At 42.0% G+C, this 17674-nt stretch overlaps 1 pseudogene; it reads right to left on the reverse strand.

Annotated features, from left to right (window-relative positions):
- Nucleotides 1-14361: 14361 nt before the first annotated feature.
- On the reverse strand, nt 14362-15963 carry LOC105714273 (serine/threonine/tyrosine-interacting-like protein 1; annotated as a pseudogene).
- Nucleotides 15964-17674: the final 1711 nt, after the last annotated feature.

Here is a 17674-nt window from a genome sequence, read left to right on the forward strand (position 1 = left end):
CAATCTTCCTCCTAGTGCTCAAACCCCTCTCTCCAGCATCTTTGGCCACTGGTCTCCTAGCCTTATCTCTGTAGAGAGCACTAGATGATATTTTGTAAGGGGGATATAGCTGCAAGGATTCAAGGGAGGCTAATTTGATGATGTGCTAGAAATTTGCACAGCAGACTGAGGCAGGAGGAGGAAGAGCAGTATTGGGACTGGTGGAGATGAGGGTAAAACTGTGGAACCAGTCTGAGTCATAGGGGAAAAAGTTCAACGCACTAATGACAGACTGAGGGGCAAGGGCTAGGTCTGAGACGGGAGTCAGCCAAGGGGCAGAACTGCTGTGAGCAGCCAAAGGAAAGTAGTTTATAGAAACTCAGAGAAGTAGTCCATCTAGGTTAGAGAACAAGAAGATAGTCTGGAGAGCCTTTTGTAAAGATTGCTTCAGGCTGCAAGATAATAGTATGTTTTTCACTTGAGGATCTTCCAGTTAGTCTTCATGAGTGTTTTTTAAACAGCGTTATTGAAATGTAACTGACATACCACGCCATACAATTCACCCGTTTAAAGTGTACAATCCAACGGCTTATAGTGTGTTCACATAGTTGTGCATCAGTCACCACAATCAGTTTTAGAATATTCTCATTACCTGACAAGCAACCCTTTACCCCTTAGTTGTCATTCCCCATTCCTCCACCCACCCACCTCCACCTCTGGCAACCACTAATCTGACTTTTGTCTCTATGGATTTGCCTATTCTGGAGATTTCACATAAATGGAAACATACAGTATGTGGTCCTTGGTGAGTGGCTTCCTTCACTTAGCATAATGTTTTCAATGTTCATCCATGTTGTTGCATGTATCAGTACTTTATGAGCTTTTAAAACAAAACCAAATGATACTAATAATAGTATCAGCAAACAGCAGAATCTTTAGAGAAATAACAAATGAAACTCCTACTTTTAAAAGTAAAGCTTCAATTCCAGTTTTGTTGAGTGGAATCAGGATGGTTGAATAAAGTATAAATCTCAGCCAAAACAAGGGAGATTCAAAACCTGAGCGAAACCATGCCAGAGACCCTCTTCAGCTCTGATGAAGTCAAATAAGTGAAAGTCACTCATGCTGTACTAAAGTTCCAAATGTTAACAAAGCAGTGAGGATTGTAGGAAGCTTGCTACAGGTCCCATCTGCAGGTCATCAAATGTCAACCTAAAATAACCAAAACAGTCAGGGTATAACTTAAAGAGAGTTCAGAGGGGCCAAGATGGAAGATTAGAAGCAGCTGAGATCTGCAGCACTTAGAGGAATGAAAGGGGCAAGTGAATACAGCAACTTCATCTAAAATATCCAGGTAGTCGCATTGGAACTGATCAGGAAGATAACTCGACCTGCAGAGAACAAAGAAAAGCAGGGTGGGGTGATGGCCCACCAGGGAGTGACACAGAGCCAAGGGAACCCCAGCCAAGGGAAGCAGTGAATGATTGTACGATCATGGGAAACCATGCTTCTCCCGCAGATCTTTGCAAACCATGGATCAGAAGATCCCCTCATGAGTCCATGCCACCAGGGCCTTGGGTATGACACATAGAGCTATGTGGAGTCTTGGCAGAGCAGCTGCTCAGGGATGCACAGACCCAGGAGCTTTGCATAATCTGATCCTAGGATCCCCAACAAATGTGTCTGCAACTCAGGCAAGGCAGAAGGTCCACACATACCCCTAGGAAAGGGGCGGAACCCAGGAATCCAAGTAGCATCATTCTGTGGACCCCACTTCCACAGAACCTCACAAGACAAGACCCACTGGCTTGGAATTCCAGCCAACCACTGGAAACAAGGTGGAGCCTGCCTGAGACAAGTTGGAGCCTGCAGTGGGAGGGGTGGGTACCATCTTTGACTCAGCCATTCGAGTCTGTGGGCTTTGGAGACTCCAAACAATTCAATCAAGGAAGGATCCCCCCAGCAGTGCCCCACAGTGGCTTTGCCATATTGTGGCCAGACTGCTTCTCTAAATGGGGCCCAGTCCCTTCCTCCTCACTGGGCAGGACCTCACAGCCAGGCCCTCTAGCTATGCCTGCCCGCCTGCACATATTATGGAGAACCCAAACTGATTGGGGTCTGAAAGGATCCCCAACACAGCACAGTTGCTCTACCAAAATGCAGCCCAACTGCTTATTTAAGCAAGTCCCTGATATCACTCCTTCTGACATGGTGAGACCTCCCAACCAGGGTCCCCAGCCATCTCCTACAGGCATATTTGGGCCAGAAATAAGTCAGTAACCCCCAGGATGGAGCTTCCAGAAGGGGCAGGCTACCATCTTTGCTATTTTGCAGGCTTCACTCATGATACCTCCAGGTATGGGAAGAACTGAGGCAAGTAGGCTCTGGATCAGACCCCCAGAAAACTGCAGCAGCCCTATGGGAGAGTAGCCAGACTGTTAAAAGAAAAACAAACAGAAAACAACAATAACAAAACACACAAAAACCCCATCCAAAGCTCAGCAACCCCAAATATCAAAGATAGATAAACCCACAAAGATGAGAAAAAATCCACAGAAAAATGCTGAAAACTAAAAAGCCAGAGTGCCCCTATTCCTCCAAATGATTGCAACACTACTCCAGCAAGGACTCAGAACTGGGCTGAGGCTGAAATGTGTGAAATGAAAGAAGTAGGCTTCAGAATGTAGATAATAACAAACTTTGCTAAGCTAAAGGAGCATGTTGTAACCCAACACAAAGAAGCAAAGAATCATGATAAAACAATACAGGAGCTGACAGCCAAAATAGCCAGTTTAGAGAGGAACATAACTGACCTGTTAGAGCTGAAAACCACACTGCAAGAACTTCAAAATGCAAACACAAGTATTAATAACAGAATGGGCCAAGCAGAGAAAAGAATCTCAGAGCTTGAAGACTGGCTTTCTGAATTAGGCAGACAAGAATAGAGAACAAAGAAAATGTGGCACATATACACCATGGGAATTCTATGCAGCCATAAAAAGGATGAGTTCATGTCCTTTGCAGGGACATGGATGAAGCTGGAAACCATCATTCTCAGCAAACTAACACAGGAACAGAAAACCAAACACTGCATGTTCTCACTTGTAAATGGGAGTTGAACAATGAGAACACATGGACATAGGGAGGGGAACATGGCATACCTGGGCTTGTCGGGGGGTGGGGGACTAGGGAAGGGATAGCATTAGAGAAATACCTAACGTAGATGATGGGTTGATGGGTGCAGCAAACCACCAAGGCACATGTATAGCTATGTAATAAACATGCACATTCAGCACATGTATCTTAGAACTTAAATTATAATTTTAAAAAGAATGAAAAGGAATGAAGAAAACCTCCAAGAAATATGGGATTACATAAAGAGAATTAATCTACAACCGATTGTGGTACCTGAAAGAGACAGGGAGAATGGAACCAAGTTGGAAAACCTACTTTAGTATATCATCCAGCAGAACTTCCCCAACCTAGCAAGACAGGCCAACATTCAAATTCAGGAAGTGCAGAGAACCCCAGTAAGATACTCTGCAAGAATGTATCATCTCCAAGACACATAATCATCCAATTCTCCAAGGTTGAAATGAAAAAAAAAATTGTTAAGGGAAGCCAGAGAGAAAGGCCAGGTTACCTGCAAGTGGAAGCCCATCAGACTAATAGCAGACCTCTCAGGGAAACCCTACAAGCCAGAAGAGATTGGGGGCCCAATATTTAACATTCTTAAGGAAAAGAATTTCCAACCCAGAATTTCGTATCTGGCCAAACTAAGCTTCATAAGCGAAGGATAAATAATATCCTTTTCAGAGAAGCCTTTTTTGTAAGGGCTTCATGATGACTATTGTAGTTTCTCATGTTCCTTTCCTACCTGCTTCTGAGTTCAGGCTGTGTTCTGGAGGGTTGATATCACAGTTTGGGTTTCTGGAAAGCAGAATTTGAGACAGAGATGAGCATGCCTCGACATTTATTAGGAGCTGTTAGGTGTTCAGTCCTGTGAAGAGGAGGGGAAGGAAGCAAGAGTGGGCATAAGAAGAAGTTAGGCTGTTCTGAAAGCCCAACAAAGGTTCAGCCAACCCCAAGGTAGCTCTGGATCTGGGATGGTCCTTCAGGGTCATATCAGGTTAAAATGAGGGGGTTGGACTTTCATGTCTGTACACTGCTGTCATTGGATGCAAACTTCCCCAGGAAGGAGGTGAGATCTCAGCTGAGGCAGTCTTCTTCAGTGGAGGCAATCTCCAAAAAGGCTGACAGCTGAAGACAGTCTGCAGGAAGCATTCCCAGCAACTGAGGTAGTAAGTGCTTCATTTCTGAAGGGCAATCAGCACATCATGGCATCCACCATAGTTGAGTTTCCTGAAAGCCTGTGCTCTAGAGAATGGTGTATTACTGAACTCGGTGTGGGTGCACCAAAATCAATTCAAATGCTTCCTGGACTAAAGTGGTATTTTCTCTTTCAGTCACACTCAGGCCTTAGGGGAACGTTATCAGCAAGGAGGCTCTCACCACTCTCCACTCAGCACAAGTTCTAAGGGCTTCTTTGCCACAGAAATAATAAGGGGATCAGGAGAGAAATGTCATAAGCTTTCAAGTTACCAGGATGTCCTTTCAGATCAATGAAAAAAAAAAAAAGAATCAGGATGAGACAAAGACAGCAAGAAATAAATGAAAATCTCTACACTCAGCCCCCTAGTTTTAATGCCATTTGTCCCTTTTTATACCTGTCCATGGGCTAGTGTTTATTTACACAAGGCCTAAGATAATCCTTTGCACATAGTAGGTGCTCAATAAACATTTATTTATTCAAAAAATGAATAATACAACCTCATAAAAACAACTCTTTCCTACTCAACCACAGCGAAGTAAAAGCGGTGCTACAGAATTAGTGAAAAAAGTACATTTCATTACTTTATGGTTTCTCAGGGTTTATTATCTTAAATGTTCTGGATGATGACTTTATTTACTTGGCCAGTAAGAAGATATACGTGGTTAAACTCACAAAGCAGCAGGAAAACCTACTCGTACCTCTTATGGCATCCATTTTACAGTTTGTGTTCCAGAAACGATAAATTAAAATCCAGCTTTGGATCAAGCCCTCACTCATTGGTGCTATCTGCTTTTCCTGCGGGTTTGCAGGAACCAGTGGTGAAGGTCAAGGCATATGTCTCTGACATTGATGATATTTTCAAAGCTTGTTATTTCAACAGTTAAAACAAATAAGAAAAGGCAGAAGATAAAATATCCATTGAATGCATAGTATCTAATTGCTATCTGTGCTATTTGCTAGAAGATGAGTCTTGTGAATAAGAAACTTCTAAACTGAAAAGTGCCCCACAGAGAGCTCTCAGCAATTTCTTTGTCTCTCTGTCCAAGATATTTAATCAGATTGCCCCTGATGTCCCAGCTTGACTATTGTAAAGCAACAGAGTTTCATCTTCCCCATACTTTAGGTCTTCCTTTTTCAGTCTGCTGAAAGGAATTACCCTGCCATGACTACACTGATGCTTTGGGATTGACACTGAGCAAAATGACAAATGCATGATGTTCTTCAAATACACAAAGTGAAAACAGGTCAACCTGGAAAGAAGGGAAGATCATAGCTAGAAACTTGTGTCATTTATCTTGAGACTATTCCAAGTACTCTCTTAAGGTCCTCACCAACATACAAATCCCAAAATCACGAAGAATTTTTCCCAATGATCATTACCTGCCTTCGCACACATAAAGAGATGGGTATCTTGCAATATTCTATAAGATACTGCTGAGTATTCAATGTATCACACAGTCATTCTTTCTTCTCTGCTACTGCCACCACTATTCTCACTGCTTAGAAATCCTCATCCTATTCTGTACTCAGATACCAACTCATAAGAATAAACTACAGTCAAGCCATTAATGGGTTTACTGTTACCCGCAGTGAATCCATATGGGTCTGCAGCAACCTCTATTCTTGCCTCCTCAAAAGAAAGAATTCAACTGAGGGAAATAAGACAGAAGGAGAGACTGAGGCAAGTTTTAAAGCAGGAGTGAAAGTTTATCAAAAAGCTTTAGAGCAGGAATGAAAGGAAGAAAGTAGGCTTGGAAGAGGGCCAACAGGCAACTTGGGAGATCAAGTGCATGGTTTGACCTTTTGACTTGGGGTTTTATATGTTGGCATGCTTCTTGGCATCTTGCGTCCCTTCTCCCATGATTCTTCCCTTGGGATAGGCTGTCTACATGCGCTGTGGCCTGCTAGCACTTGGGAAGTGAGCATGCACGGTGTGTTTACTGAAGTTGTATGCATGCTCACTTGAGGCATTCTTCCCTTCCATAGGAACCAGTAGAGCATCCCTAGAAGGTCAGATACCAGTTAAATGCTCCCGTTTTGACTCTTAATGCACATGCTTCAGCCCACTCACCCAACTCCTGAGATCTCATTGGGAAGCTGCTTATCACCAGTTTCAGGTGTTTCTGTTTATTGGGAGACTGCCTTTCCCTGGCCCTGGCTGCAACCAATTATTATTTTAGCGTGACAGCTTAACGACTACCTGATCATCACATGGTGGTTGCCTGACATTCCTGGTAAGAGGGGGGTGCTCTGCTGCCCTACTTATGTTTGCCTGACTACCTACTGTGACATTACAATATCCTGAAGCAAGGAAGTAACTGCAACCCAAACTGGGAGCCTGGCCTCTCGCTTCAGACCACAGGACATCAAAAACATGACAAACATTCCATCAAGCTAGTTTCTAGAAGAGAAAGTAAAATCCAAGAAGATAGTTCCCACAAAGCGCAATGATATTTGTAATACCCACTAAATACCCAAACTAATGAGCATAAAACTTGGCTTTAAATTGCCAGAAACCCTTAATGTCTACAGTCTCCAGTTCCAGAAAATTCCAAGATCCTGGTGGTTTGTAATTTAAGATCTAATTTGTGAGTCACATTCAGTTATTTCAGTAGTATGGAGAAATTATTAGAAGAGTGAAAATAGTTTTTTTAATTTTTTTAATCATATAAGAAAAATTTGTTTCTACCATGGGGGAATAGGAAAAAATGGAGGAAAGAGGAAAACGAAAGTGAAGGAGAGACTTTAGTGATGTTTGTCCATCCCAACATTAACCATTTTTCTCCTTCTGAGAACTGCTCCCTTCATCCATAGAGATAGGAGTCTGAAAACCATGATTGCAATATGTGACCTTGAGCCTCAGATCACAGCTAATTGGATCCAAGATAGACATTGCCCCCAAACTGATCCAATCACAGTCTCTCTCCTTGGAATATACAATGGAGATTCTGAATAGCTGGTTAATCTCTTCCTGTGGCTGGAAGGGAGACAAGTAAATGTGTGAACTGCAGGCCAGTTACTACCTCCTATGCATGGAGATAAAGAGTGAGAAAGGCACGTAGGAAGAAAACAAGCAGTGAGACAGACAGACAAGCTAAACCTGCTGTTATAGCTTTCTACTCATGGTTCCAATTCACAAAGAAGCTTGGATCTACTTCCTGCCCTTGAGCTCTGTGATTATCCTTGTATTCTCATAATAAATTCCTCCTTTTGGCAGAAACAAGTTTGAGTGGGTTTCTATTATTTACAACTAAAAGAACCTTGACTAAGTCAGCTTCTTATTCTGTTAACATCATTGAGTAGTAACTGATTCACACTCCATCGTGTCTTGTTTGTAGAGTCTCCAGAATGTTAGCTGCAGATCTGAAAACTGTAAAATCCTAGATTTTCCGTCTCAGTCAGGCATGAAACGAATTACACCAAGAAGAGAATGGGCTTGATGAAACAGGCATATGACACCAGAGTATAGAGGCTAGAACTGTCCCTCACCAAACTCACACACTCAAGTTTGGGCAACAGAAACTGTGTTTCCCTTTACTGGGGTAGAGAGCATAATTTAGAATTTTGCCTGGTTGTAGAGGGTTGAAAAGAAGAAAGGAGATAGAAAATTCAAGAATCCTGGCATGGGCACTAGCATGCTGGGCACAACAAATGGAATGAATGTGGGAACTTCTTACAATTGATGAAAGTGTTCAGTTTCTCTCTGTTCAGCTAAATAATTTCGCAAAGGAAACCAAAGCAGCAGCCTGTTGTAAAGAAAATAGTCCTCCTAGCTCTAAGTGTGGTGCTGAGTCATGCTGCCTATTACATGTTAGACAAGAGAATGAGAAGAAAAGATAATAATAGTGGTAACAACTATTATAATAACAGCTAACATTTAATAAGTCCTTTTTGAGCTGTTGTGAGCATTTCACTTATAGTAACTTAGTTAATCTTCACAATAGCAGCAATAAGGTACATATTATGATCTCTATTTTTAAAATGAAAAAACTGGAGCTCAAAATGGTAAGGTAGATTTCCAAGGATTCACAGCTAGTAATTGTGGAATTAGTATTTAGACCTAAGCAATCTCATTCCAGTGTTGGAATTTTAACTTTTAAATTGTGTCTCAACAATAAACAAATGGAAAAATTAGTCATTTCAAGTTAAATAATCGTCATTGAAAACCTCTAAATGCCCTCATAATCTCTTTCACTGGGCTTCTAATTCATGTATCTCTCTCCACTCCTGTATAGGTCTGAATCCTGGTAGGAATTAGAGGAAACTCTTAAAGAGTATGATTTAAAAGAGCACAATTAAAAGACTCTTACAAGGTATATATAGGATTAAGAGAAAGCAAAAGGAATAGTGAAGCACCACAGATTCAGCAAGAATACTAAGCTACTATCACCCCCAGCACGAAGTGGGCATGGGGAATGGGCCAATACCAGAAGGTGGTGAGACTCGTGGCTGTAGGAAAGAATTGCTGGATAGGAGCTATGGGTAGAGGAATGAAGCCCTTATCAAATTTTGGTCTCGCCTAACCTCTCTCTCATTTCCTGCCTTCCAATCTCTTGTAGATACCTTCTGTCAGCTGAAGTCGACTAGAATGGAGGGCAAGAGGGCCTATCTACTGATGCAGCCCATACAGGTCAGCTCCTGAGACACAGAGCAGGGCGGAGTTGTGTGTAATGTGAATCTAGAGTGGCAAATATAGAATATCCACCACACCTCTCCTCTAAGATACCAAGGAAAGAAAAATACAATTTTTTAATATACAAAAATATTAAATCATAACACAAGAAAAGAAATGTTTTAAAAACTTGAACTCAAAATTTTGAAATCCAAGAAGAAGGAAAAGCACATGGGATTGAATTTATGGAAAAGGAAGGCAGGAACCAGAAACTTAAAATATGGCAGCCATCTTCAAGGGCTCAAGATTAGAGCCTATTAATTTAAAGAATGGAAAAGCTCTGGTTACTTTATTAAAGAATTGTCTTAGGTACACCTGTCACTGGGTCTTCATCCCATCCCTCATAGTTATACACAGCATATGCATTGACTATAGCTTCTGCCTGCATATGAACTGACCTCCAAGGATCGCCAGATATATAAGAAAAACAGTTATCATGGAAAAAAAAAAGATGACCAAATAAAAATTTCCTAAAGGAAATAGGAATAATTTAGGAAAAAGAGAACATGCTTTCAACAATCACGTTCTTCTCTCTAGCCCAGATAGCTCTCTGAGAATCAAACTAATTTTCAAATGTCAGCTGGACATATAGCAAAGTTCCTCAAGCACCTTAAATTCACCACGTCCTCAAATACTGGCGACTCTGCCATCCCAAACATGCCATCGTTCCTTAGTTCTTAATCTCCTCTCATGGCATTACCATCCATGCACTCTACAGGACTATAAATCTTACCTTATTTTTCTTTTCTACTTCTCACCCTTACCTTAAGCCTTACCTCTAATTTCAAGATTCCATCTCAAAAATGTCTCTTAAACACAATTCATATCTCCGTTCCCACAGTCCCAGATAGATTTTCACTGATCTGAACTTTGTCAATAGCCAATGTCAGTCTGCATTCTATGAGAAGAAATAGAAACAATCAGGGGAGAGGAAGAGAGATTTATTTCAAGACTTTGGCTTACAAAATAGACAAATGGGACCTAAAAATAGACAAATGGGACCTAATTAAACTTAAGAGCTTCTGCACAGCAAAAGAAACAATCATTAAAGTACACCAGCAACCAACAGAATGGGAAAAATCTTTTGCAATCTACCCATCAGACAAAGGGCTAATATCCAGAATCTACAAAGAACTAAAGCAGATTTGCAAGAAAAAAACAAACAAACCCATTCAAAAGTGGGCAAAGGATATGAACAGACACTTTTCAAAAGAAGGCATATATGAAGCCAACAAACATATGAAAAAATGCTCATCATCACTGGTCATTAGAGAAATGCAAATCAAAACCATATTGAGATACCATCTCATGCCAGTTAGAATGGCGATCATTAAAAAATCTGAAGACAAGCTGGAGAGGATGTGAAGAAAAAGGAACACTTTTACACTGTTGGTGAGAGTGTAAATTAGTGCAACCATTATGGAAGACAGTGTGGCAATTCCTCAAGGATCAGAAATAGAAATTCCACTTGACCCAGCAATCCCATTACTGGGTATATACCCAAAGGATTATAAATCGTTCTGTCATAAAGACACATGCACTCTTATGTTCATTGTGGTGCTGTTTATAATAGCAAAGACCTGGAACCAACCCAAATGCCCACTGATGATAGGCTGAACAAAAAAAAATGTGGCACATATACACCATGGAATACTATGCAGCCATAAAAAACGAGGACTTCATGTCCTTTGTGGGGACATGGATGAACCTGCAAACCATCATTCTTAGCAAACTGACAGAACAGGACCAAACATCGTGCATTTTCACTTATAGGCAGGTGATGAACAATGAGAACACTTGAGCACAGGGAAGGGAACAACACTCACAGGGCTGGGTGGGGGGGTGGGGGGGAGGGGAGCGGAGGGACAGTGCAGGGGGCAGGGAGGATGAGGGGGGATAACACTGAGAGAAATGCCTGATGTAGGTGACGGTGGGGAGGGGGGATGGAGACAGCAAATCACCATGGTATGTATGTACCTATGCAGCAATCCTGCAGGATGCAGGACATGCACATGTACCCCAGAGCCCAAATACAATTAAAAAAAAGACATTGGCTTACATGATTATGGGGACTGGCAAGTCCAAAATCTATAGATAGGTAGCAGACTAGGAGCCACCAGGTAGGAGCTGCACCACTGTCCACAAGCATAATTTCTTCTTCCTCATGGAAGCCTCAGTTCTACTCTTAAGGCCATTCAGTCAGTTGGGTAAGGCCTACACAGATTATGGAAGATATTTTCCTTAACTTGAAGTCAACTGATTGTAAATGTTAATCATATCTACAAAATACCTTCACAGCAATGCCTAGATTAGTGTCTGATTGAATAACTGGATATTATAGTCCAGACAAGTTGACACATAAAACTAACCATCATATCCCCTCACTAATGTCTGCTTTCAACGTCTTCCCCTTTCTTTCATCCTGTGTGTCAATGGATCTCAAAACTAGAGCTACATCAAAATTACCCAGAGTGATTTAAACACACACTTGCACACACACAAATTACTATTCTTATCATACTTCTCTGAAGTTATCTCCAGTGCCTATCTGATTACACTACTTAAAATCCATACTTCATCATGAAATATATAATGCAGCTCACATTCCTTAACAAAATTCCCCATGCCTCATGATGTAGTCCCAATCTCTTTTCCTACTCCCAACTTCTGCTATTCCTACCCACAGTCACATCAATTACTCTGGTTCCCCAAAGCCTTATTCATTATCAGCCATGTCTACATTTTTATTTATTCCAAGGATCACAAAGTAAACACCTACAAAGGTCAAGCAGGTATTTAAACATGTGAGTTTGGATGGTGTGAGACAATAGGGAATGTTGCTGAATGGAACTGAGCTAATTGAAATGAAACTTGAAAGGCAAGGTAAGAGTGGGCCTGGTGTTGGGGTGTGAGATAGGAGTGAAAAGGGATAAAGGAAGCAGAATATAGGTGTTGCAGCTGCTTTGTTGGTGCCCCGCTCATACTCCCTTGACCCACCCAGCTTCAGTGGACAGTTTCCTTATTGTCATCTGTACACCTACAGTGACTTTCTACTCCAAACACTTGTGACTCTGCCTAAGGGCTTTCTATGGCTACAAAATAATTCTCAGCCTACCTGCAGGACAGGCTGAAATTGTCAGGGAGTTAACAGCACCGGGAGCAGCCCTCAACCAAAGAGAGATGGGAGTTGGCAGATAAATACTCCATTTCTTGCTTCTCAATTCTGAGGAGTGTTCCACATAATTTCTCGGGGAATCCTGAGTAGGAATGCTCCCCAGTTGCCCACAGATGTAACCCTCTCATTAATGCCACTTTTACTGGCATCCTTCCTTCTCACTTCTCTCTCCTGCATATGTTTCCTGGGCATGTTCCAAACAATCTTCCTCTAAATCCCTATCTCGGGGTCTGCTTTTGGGTGGGGGGAAGATCAACCAAACCAAGATAGTAGGCTAGACACACAAAATAGTGGCAGAAAGAAGGGAAGGTCTGGCGTAGGAAGCATCTCATAATATGAAGAGGTTCGCAGGTCAACACAGCCTGGTTTACTAGAGTCTGGGTGACAGGGGAGAGAGCCTACCCACCTTCTTCTGAGTACATTGAGCACAGTGGACCAAAAGCCTCAACAAAGGCTGCAACATAGATACTTTTACTGAAATATTTACTCTGTCCAACTTTCATTTAATTTATACTTCCATCTTAGAAAATTTAGTTGGAATTGAGGTTTAACTCAGAAATTTATGTTAAACAGACTGAAATCTAGCTTGATAAAGCTGAGACATAAAAATATTGTTCCTGCAAATAAACAGCAACTTTTACTTTTCCATCTAAAGTCAGATGGAGAGGAAATAAATTAGAAGGTGGCGAGTGCTCTGCATCCAAACCATTGTTTATGGCTCTCTTTACTTAGCTATTCTAAATCATGCATTGCCTCTTAGGGTCATAAAGATATCACTTTCTCCACTCAGCAAGAGAAATGAGAGGTGAAGAAGGAGAATGTTATTTTGCACGAAGGGAAACAGAGCTCTGGAGATTTATCTGGGGCCTGCATCAGAGTAACTGGTTGATCAGGAAGTTCATATTCAGAGCATCAGAATTTCAGGCATTTTCTTAATCTAGCAGGCCCAGAATTTGATGAGATGCTAGAACTTCTGCAAACACAGTCACAGCTAGATCACAGGTATCTTCTGATTAAGTGATATTATTATCCAGCTCTTCCCTACTGAGAAATTTTTAGATATGTAATTGCTAGCAATCTGCAACCAAGAGTTTTCTGAGAGACTGATATTAATGTGAATTTAAAGCCACTGATACATTTAAAGAGCATCTACTCTGTGTAGGTGTTGCAGTAGTGAAAGATGTGGGATATTCATGGGTGTCCAGGTGGTTAATGAAGGCAGCCAGCTTTTTGTAAGAGAGGAGCTTACCTCCTCTCTTCTCCCAACTCAGTGTACCAAGATCTTGGCAGCAATTTCTGTTCTGGAAATTCCTGTCTGAATTAGTTATATTTAATGATACCTAGAGGGATTTGTTAACAGAGGACTTTATGAAGAAAAACAAAATGTTCATTGAAAATAACTGAATTCAACTGTCTCTACTAATAATACAAAAATTAGCCGGGCATGGTGGCGGGTGCCTGTGATCCCAGCTACTCGGGAGGCTGAGGCAGGAGAATCGCTGGAACTCGGGAGGCGGAAGTTGCAGTTAGCAGAGATCGCACCACTGCACTCCAGTCTAGGCAACAAGAACGAAATTCCGTCTCAAACATAACAATGAAAAAAACCCAGGGATGGCTCAGGTGTCCAGTGTGGGATGAAAATATAAACAGAAGAAGACAACGTGTGTCACTGGGGAGGCCGGGGGAGCCGGACAAAACTCACACGGGAGGGGCAGGGATGAGGTGACATTGTGCCCTGGGTCTGTGCGAACGTTGGGACCAGAATCCACTGTCAGTCATATTCTTCAGAGACACTGACGCTCTGCACTGGAGCCTGGGACTCAGGCGTGGACGAGAGTCTTTTCCTTATTCAGGGGGGAAGCTGTGTCTCGTGCAGACAAGTCATAGAAACTTGATGGGTGTCGGGAGGGACTGAAGGATGGACACAACGTTCTGGGAAAGAGTGAGAAGTCGGCTGGGCGTGGTGGCTCACGCCTGTAATCCAAGCACTTTGGAGGACAAGGCGGGTGGATCACCTGAGGTCGGGAGTTCAAGACCAGCCTGACCAATATGGTGAAACTCCGTCTTTAAAAAAAGAAAAGAGTGAGAAGTCGGGGAGGCCGGGGGGCCCCATCACAGAAGAAAAAAAAATGGAGGTCAAGGACCTCCATCACCCTTGCTGAGCCCAGGCTGGATACTATTTTTTTTTTTTTTTTTTGAGACTTTCAGGTGGCAAAGGCCTTCTTCCAGACAAGCCTGGGTATACACACTCTGGCCCTCCACCCACAAAAAGCCCCCAAGCGAGGCCCTTCAGCACCCTTCACTGGGCCGTGGAGATCAGTAGAGTAGATCCGTGATGTCTGTGATGAAATCTCCAAGGATAATCTTCTCCCATTCCAGCAGCTGAGTCACCAGCCCCCGATCTGGACACATGTTGTTTTTGCACTTCTTGACATAGACCCAGGACCTCTGCAAGGTCTGCTCGTTACAATGCATGAGGTAGGCTATGGCCGTGGCACAGCTGCGGCTGATACCTCGGGTGGAAAAGATCAGAATGACAGAGCCAAGCTGAAGATGAATTCCAATGAAGTGACACAGGTGGCGTAAGAAGGGAAAAATCTAGGCTTCTGGGGAATCTTCTATCTGGATGTGCAGAAGCTTGTCAGCTTCGCCTGCAAAAAAGGGCCCCATTTCCATGGAGACATTGATATGGGCTTTGATTTTCAAGTCCTTCTGAATTTTGGGGTGACAGGCTTGACTGAAATTGCCCAGGAAGACCTTTCCCAGCACGATTTCAATGGGGTATGGCTGAAACGCATCCAGTTCCTAAGGCATCCAGATGATCTTCTGGGTCCGGAAGAAGTGGTACATGCCTGAGAAATGCTCATAGCCCCCTTTCAGGATGTAGACGGGGTGGCAGGTGAGGCGGGTCAGGATCCTGCCATACTGAATGGCTGCTCGAGGCATCACATCTTTGCCAGCACTATCCGAGTCTGAACATTAAAGCATTAAAGCATAATGTGTGTAGCTCTATAAATTCATATGATAAATATAATTTAAAATTCTAGTAATGCATATGATGTATGTATTTGTGATATGTGCATCTAAAGCTTTAATAATCACCATGGCTTGATACTTTTGTATGGGCCAGGTACTGTGCTGAGTATTTTCTATTCATTAACCCATTAAATACTAACAAAACCCTATGTAGTATTTATTGTTACTATCATGCTGAAAATAAGGCTTTGGAAGATAAATGAGGATTTGGAAGATAAATCAACTTGTCCAAGGACACACAACCAAGAAGGGGGAGATAATGTTTGAACCCATGACAAGTGACTCAAAAGCCCATGCTCTTAATTGCCACATTAGAAAAAAAAAATTCCAAGCTCTCCCCATTTAAGAACCTCTTATCTGAGGGAGGACCAACAATCATCTCTGTCCTGGGCCTGACAGACTACCCGCTCCTTTTATTATTTTAATTCCAGGTATGGCAGATTATATTAATACTTTCCAAATGGCCACAACAATATCTGCCATGCCACCTGGTTTCTTAAAATGAATTTTCAATAATCATCCCATTGAGAGACTGGTAGCTACATTCTCTCCCCTTGAATCAGGACTCACTTTTGACTAAGGCCAAGGTGATACTATGTGTCTTCTAAGGCTATTATAAAAGATAATGCAGTTTTTCTTTTATTACGAGATGCCTGCCCTTAGAACCCAGCCACCAGACTGGCAGAAAACCAAGTCCTCAGTTCTCAGCCCTGGATCAGCTCCTAGCCAACCGCCAGCACCAACTTGGCAGTCATGGGAGTGAGCCATCTTCAAAGTGGATCCTCCAGCCTCCATTTGAGTCACCCCAGCTGACAACATAAGTGGCAGATATAAGCCTTCCTCACTGAGTCCTGACCAAATTGTAGATTCATAAGCTAAATAAATGGTTATGGATTTCTAGTTCTGGCCAAAATGGAGTAGTTCCATTCATCTCAGGTCTTTTCTCCTTACAATTAAAATAAAATCCTGAACATAACCAAGTATATAACACAACATAGTAACTGAGTATAGGAAAACTCTGAAAGGTGGAAAGAAGAAAGTGAAATGCCTAGGGATCTTGGGACTTGAGGAATGACCCAGCAATGAGTTTCTTGGGTTTCCTTATTGATCCTCATGTATACCAGACTGCAGACATCTCCAACCCAGAACTGCCAACAGGCACAGACATAAAAACTGTGGAGGAATACATATATAGTCCTGATACATAGTAATTAGTCAATAAATGTTAGCAGTGGCCGGGCGCGGTGGCTCAAGCCTGTAATCCCAGCACTTTGGGAGGCCGAGGCGGGTGGATCACGAGGTCAAGAGATCGAGACCATCCTGGTCAACATGGTGAAACCCTGTCTCTACTAATACAAAAAATTAGCTGGGCACGGTGGCGCGTGCCTGTAATCCCAGCTACTCAGGAGGCTGAGGCAGGAGAATTGCCTGAACCCAGGAGGCGGAGGTTGCGGTGAGCCGAGATCGCGCCATTGCACTCCAGCCTGGGTATCAAGAGTGAAACTCCGTCTCAAAAAATAAAAAATAAAATAAAAATAAAATAAAAAAATAAATGTTAGCAGTAAATAACAGTTATAACAATGAAAACCAACCTAACATTGTCCGTTACCATAAGATTCAAAGATGCTCCATGGCCACGCTGAGCAGAGCAGAGATCTAAGGCAGAAAGATAGAGGGATTTGAGATGACAACAGCTGGAGTATGCATTGAGATTTACTTTACTTCAGTGTGTCCTAGGAAGAGTTTCTAAATTGCATAACATGAAGCAGAAACATTTAGAAACAGAAATAACAGAACAATGTAAGTAAGGCACTAGTCAACTATATGCCAAGTGTAGAAACTGAACAACTGCATATAGACCAGCCACATTCTCCATAATTAATATACTAGCTCATCTTCAAGGAAGGAGCCAGTTTGGACTGTCATGGGTTACAGAAAGAATAAGATCATTAGAAGACAATGTAAGTGGCCTGGTGTTTCAGTTATCTATTGTTATATAACAACCCACACCAAAGCTTGGTGGCTTAAAACATCCATAACAATTTATTTTCAGGACAGATTGTGTAAACTGAGTGTTAGTTCTTTATATTTGGTAGGATCCACTAATGAAACCATCTAGGCCTAGAGATTACTTTTTTTGAAAGCTTTCAGTTAAAAATGTTATGTCTATTCGGATTATCTATTTCATCTTGGTGAGTTTTGGTAGTTTGTACTTTTTGAGGAATTGCTTTGTTTCATCTAAGTTGTTGATTTTATGAGTATACAGTTGTTCACAATGTGATGGTTAGTTTTATGTGTCATAAAACTTGACTGAGCCATGAGACGCTCAGATAGTTCATTAAATATTATTTTGAGTGTATCTGTGAGGGTGTTACCTAAAGAAATTAGCATTTGGATTGGGGTCTAAGTAAAGTAGATGGCCTTCCCCAATATGGATGTGCCTTATCTAATCAGGTAAGGGCCTAAATAGAACAAAAAG

Source organism: Aotus nancymaae, unplaced genomic scaffold (genome assembly GCF_030222135.1).
Source record: "Aotus nancymaae isolate 86718 unplaced genomic scaffold, 86718_ANA_hifiasm-v0.15.2.pri h1tg000058l, whole genome shotgun sequence".
NCBI classification, from domain to species: domain Eukaryota; kingdom Metazoa; phylum Chordata; class Mammalia; order Primates; family Aotidae; genus Aotus; species Aotus nancymaae.